Source organism: Salmo salar, unplaced genomic scaffold, assembly GCF_905237065.1.
Source record: "Salmo salar unplaced genomic scaffold, Ssal_v3.1, whole genome shotgun sequence".
NCBI classification, from domain to species: domain Eukaryota; kingdom Metazoa; phylum Chordata; class Actinopteri; order Salmoniformes; family Salmonidae; genus Salmo; species Salmo salar.
In genome coordinates this window covers 5001-11049 of record NW_025548826.1, presented here as the reverse complement: position 1 = coordinate 11049, position 6049 = coordinate 5001, and positions in this window count along the sequence as shown.

Below are 6049 nucleotides of genomic sequence, written 5' to 3'. Positions count from 1 at the left end.
AGCCAGGTATATACCCAGCTATAGCCTAGCATGGATAACCTCATCACTCAGAGTCAGGTATATACCCAGCTATAGCCTAGCATAGGTAACCTCATCACTCAGAGTCAGGTATATACCCAGCTATAGCCTAGCATGGATAACCTCATCACTCAGAGCCAGGTATATACCCAGCCTAGCATGGATAACCTCATCACTCAGAACCAGGTATCTACCCAGCCTAGCATGGATAACCTCATCACTCAGATCCAGGTATATACCCAGCCTAGCATGGATAACCTCATCACTCAGAGCCAAGTATATACCCAGCTATAGCCTAGCATGGATAACCTCATCACTCAAAGTCAGGTATATACCCAGCCTAGCATGGGTAACCTCATCACTCAGAGCCAGGTATACACCCAGCCTAGCATGGATAACCTCATCACTCAGAGACAGGTATATACCCAGCTATAGCCTAGCATGGATAACCTCATCACTCAGAGCCAGGTATATACCCAGCTATAGCCTAGCATGGATAACCTCATCACTCAGAGCCAGGTATATACCCAGCTATAGCCTAGCATGGGTAACCTCATCACTCAGAGCCAGGTATATACCCAGCTATAGCCTAGCATGGATAACCTCATCACTCAGAGACAGGTATATACCCAGCCTAGCATGGATAACCTCATCACTCAGAGCCAGGTATATACCCAGCTATAGCCTAGCATGGATAAATTCATCACTCAGAGCCAGGTATACACCCAGCTATAGCCTAGCATGGATAACCTCATCACTCAGAACCAGGTATCTACCCAGCCTAGCATGGATAACCTCATCACTCAGAGCCAGGTATATACCCAGCGATAGCCTAGCATGGATAACCTCATCACTCAGAACCAGGTATTTTCCCAGCCTAGCATGGGTAACCTCATCACTCAGAGCCAGGTAAATACCCAGCTATAGCCTAGCATGGATAAACTCATCACTCAGAGCCAGGTAAATACCCAGCTATAGCCTAGCATGGATAAACTCATCACTCAGAGCCAGGTATATACCCAGCTATAGCCTAGCATGGATAACCTCATCACTCAGAGCCAGGTATATACACAGCTATAGCCAAGCATGGATAACCTCATCACTCAGAGCCAGGTATATACCCAGCTATAGTCTAGCATGGGTAACCTCATCCCTCAGAGCCAGGTATATACCCAGCCTAGCATTGATAACCTCATCACCCAGAGCCAGGTATATGCCCAGCTATAGCCTAGCATGGATAACCTCATCACTCAGACCCAGGTATATACCCAGCTATAGCCTAGCATTTGTAACCTCATCACTCAGAGCAAGGTATATACCCAGCTATAGCCTAGCATGGATAACCTCATCACTCAGAGCCAGGTATATACCCAGCCTAGCATGGATAACCTCATCACTCAGAGCCAGGTATATACCCAGCTAAAGCCTAGCATGGGTAACCTCATCACTCAGAGCCAGGTATATACCCAGCTATAGCCTAGCATGGATAACCTCATCACTCAGAGTCAGGTACATACCCAGCTATAGCCTAGCATGGATAACCTCATCACTCAGAGACAGGTATATACCCAGCTATAGCCTAGCATGGATAACCTCATCACTCAGAGCCAGGTATATACCCAGCTATAGCCTAGCATGGATAACCTCATCACTCAGAGCCAGGTATATACGCAGCTATAGCCTAGCATGGATAACCTCATTACTCAGAGCCAGGTATATACCCAGCTATAGCCTAGCATGGATAACCTCATCACTCAGAGCCAGGTATATACCCAGCTATAGCCTAGCATGGGTAACCTCATCACTCAGAGCCAGGTATATACCCAGCTATAGCCTAGCATGGATAACCTCATCACTCAGAGCCAGGTATATACCCAGCCTAGCATGGATAACCTCATCACTCAGAGCCAGGTATATACCCAGCTATAGCCTAGCATGGATAAATTCATCACTCAGAGCCAGGTATATACCCAGCTATAGCCTAGCATGGATAACCTCATCACTCAGAACCAGGTATCTACCCAGCCTAGCATGGATAACCTCATCACTCAGAGCCAGGTATATACCCAGCGATAGCCTAGCATGGATAACCTCATCACTCAGAACCAGGTATTTTCCCAGCCTAGCATGGGTAACCTCATCACTCAGAGCCAGGTAAATACCCAGCTATAGCCTAGCATGGATAACCTCATCACTCAGAGCCAGGTATATACCCAGCTATAGCCTAGCATGGGTAACCTCATCACTCAGAGCCAGGTATATACCCAGCTATAGCCTAGCATGGATAACCTCATCACTCAGAGCCAGGTATATTCCCAGCCTAGCATGGATAACCTCATCACTCAGAGCCAGGTATATACCCAGCTATAGCCTAGCATGGATAACCTCATCACTCAGAGCCAGGTAAATACCCAGCTATAGCCTAGCATGCATAACCTCATCACTCAGAACCAGGTATCTACCCAGCCTAGCATGGATAACCTCATCACTCAGAGCCAGGTATATACCCAGCTATAGCCTAGCATGGATAACCTCATCACTCAGAGCCAGGTATATACCCAGCTATAGCCTAGCATGGATAAATTCATCACTCAGAGCCAGGTATATACCCAGCTATAGCCTAGCATGGATAACCTCATCACTCAGAACCAGGTATCTACCCAGCCTAGCATGGATAACCTCATCACTCAGAGCCAGGTATATACCCAGCGATAGCCTAGCATGGATAACCTCATCACTCAGAACCAGGTATTTTCCCAGCCTAGCATGGGTAACCTCATCACTCAGAGCCAGGTAAATACCCAGCTATAGCCTAGCATGGATAACCTCATCACTCAGAGCCAGGTATATACCCAGCTATAGCCTAGCATGGATAACCTCATCACTCAGAGCCAGGTATATACCCAGCTATAGCCTAGCATGGGTAACCTCATCACTCAGAGCCAGGTATATACCCAGCTATAGCCTAGCATGGATAACCTCATCACTCAGAGCCAGGTGTATAGCCAGCCTAGCATGGATAACCTCATCACTCAGAGCCAGGTATATACCCAGCTATAGCCTAGCATGGATAACCTCATCACTCAGAGCCAGGTATATACCCAGCTATAGCCTAGCATGGATAACCTCATCACTCAGAACCAGGAGTCTACCCAGCCTAGCATGGATAACCTCATCACTCAGAGCCAGGTATATACCCAGCTATAGCCTAGCATGGATAACCTCATCACTCAGAGCCAGGTATATACCCAGCTATAGCCTAGCATAGATAACCTCATTACTCAGAGCCAGGTATATACCCAGCTATAGCCTAGCATGGGTAACCTCATCACTCAGAGCCAGGTATATACCCAGCTATAGCCTAGCATGGATAACCTCATCACTCAGAGCCAGGTATATACCCAGCCTAGCATGGATAACCTCATCACTCAGAGCCAGGTATATACCCAGCTATAGCCTAGCATGGATAACCTCATCACTCAGAGCCAGGTATATACCCAGCTATAGCCTAGCATGGATAACCTCATCACTCAGAACCAGATATCTACCCAGCCTAGCATGGATAACCTCATCACTCAGAGCCAGGTATATACCCAGCTATAGCCTAGCATGGATAACCTCATCACTCAGAGCCAGGTATATACCCAGCTATAGCCTAGCATGGATAACCTCATCACTCAGAGCCAGGTATATACCCAGCTATAGCCTAGCATGGGTAACCTCATCACTCAGAGCCAGGTATATACCCAGCTATAGCCTAGCATGGATAACCTCATCACTCAGAGCCAGGTATATACCCAGCCTAGCATGGATAACCTCATCACTCAGAGCCAGGTATATACCCAGCTATAGCCTAGCATGGATAACCTCATCACTCAGAGCCAGGTATATACCCAGCTATAGCCTAGCATGGATAACCTCATCACTCAGAACCAGATATCTACCCAGCCTAGCATGGATAACCTCATCACTCAGAGCCAGGTATATACCCAGCTATAGCCTAGCATGGATAACCTCATCACTCAGAGCCAGGTATATACCCAGCTATAGCCTAGCATGGATAACCTCATCACTCAGAGCCAGGTATCTACCCAGCTATAGCCTAGCATGGATAACCTCATCACTCAGAGCCAGGTATATACCCAGCTATAGCCTAGCATGGATAACCTCATCACTCAGAGCAAGGTATATACCCAGCTATAGCCTAGCATGGGTAACCTCATCACTCAGAGCCAGGTATATACCCAGCTATAGCCTAGCATGGATAACCTCATCACTCAGAGCCAGGTATATACCCAGCCTAGCATGGATAACCTCATCACTCAGAGCCAGGTATATACCCAGCTATAGCCTAGCATGGATAACCTCATCACTCAGAGCCAGGTATATACCCAGCCTAGCATGGATAACCTCATCACTCAGAGCCAGGTATATACCCAGCTATAGCCTAGCATGGATAACCTCATCACTCAGAGCCAGGTATATACCCAGCTATAGCCTAGCATGGATAACCTCATCACTCAGAACCAGATATCTACCCAGCCTAGCATGGATAACCTCATCACTCAGAGCCAGGTATATACCCAGCTATAGCCTAGCATGGATAACCTCATCACTCAGAGCCAGGTATATACCCAGCTATAGCCTAGCATGGATAACCTCATCACTCAGAGCCAGGTATATACCCAGCTATAGCCTAGCATGGGTAACCTCATCACTCAGAGCCAGGTATATACCCAGCTATAGCCTAGCATGGATAACCTCATCACTCAGAGCCAGGTATATACCCAGCCTAGCATGGATAACCTCATCACTCAGAGCCAGGTATATACCCAGCTATAGCCTAGCATGGATAACCTCATCACTCAGAGCCAGGTATATACCCAGCTATAGCCTAGCATGGGTAACCTCATCACTCAGAGCAAGGTATATACCCAGCTATAGCCTAGCATGGGTAACCTCATCACTCAGAGCCAGGTATATACCCAGCTATAGCCTAGCATGGATAACCTCATCACTCAGAGCCAGGTATATACCCAGCCTAGCATGGATAACCTCATCACTCAGAGCCAGGTATATACCCAGCTATAGCCTAGCATGGATAACCTCATCACTCAGAGCCAGGTATATACCCAGCTATAGCCTAGCATGGATAACCTCATCACTCAGAACCAGATATCTACCCAGCCTAGCATGGATAACCTCATCACTCAGAGCCAGGTATATACCCAGCTATAGCCTAGCATGGATAACCTCATCACTCAGAGCCAGGTATATACCCAGCTATAGCCTAGCATGGATAACCTCATCACTCAGAGCCAGGTATCTACCCAGCTATAGCCTAGCATGGATAACCTCATCACTCAGAGCCAGGTATATACCCAGCTATAGCCTAGCATGGATAACCTCATCACTCAGAGCAAGGTATATACCCAGCTATAGCCTAGCATGGGTAACCTCATCACTCAGAGCCAGGTATATACCCAGCTATAGCCTAGCATGGATAACCTCATCACTCAGAGCCAGGTATATACCCAGCCTAGCATGGATAACCTCATCACTCAGAGCCAGGTATATACCCAGCTATAGCCTAGCATGGATAACCTCATCACTCAGAGCCAGGTATATACCCAGCTACAGCCTAGCATGGATAACCTCATCATTCAGATCCAGGTATCTACCCAGCCTAGCATGGATAACCTCATCACTCAGAGCCAGGTATCTACCCAGCTATAGCCTAGCATGGATAACCTCATCACTCAGAGCCAGGTATATACCCAGCTATAGCCTAGCATAGGTAACCTCATCACTCAGAGTCAGGTATATACCCAGCTATAGCCTAGCATGGGTAACCTCATCACTCAGAGTCAGGTATATACCCAGCCTAGCTTGGATAACCTCATCACTCAGAGCCAGGTATATACCCAGCTATAGCCTAGCATGGATAACCTCATCACTCAGAGCCAGGTATATACCCAGCTATAGCCTAGCATGGATAACCTCATCACTCAGAACCAGATATATACCCAGC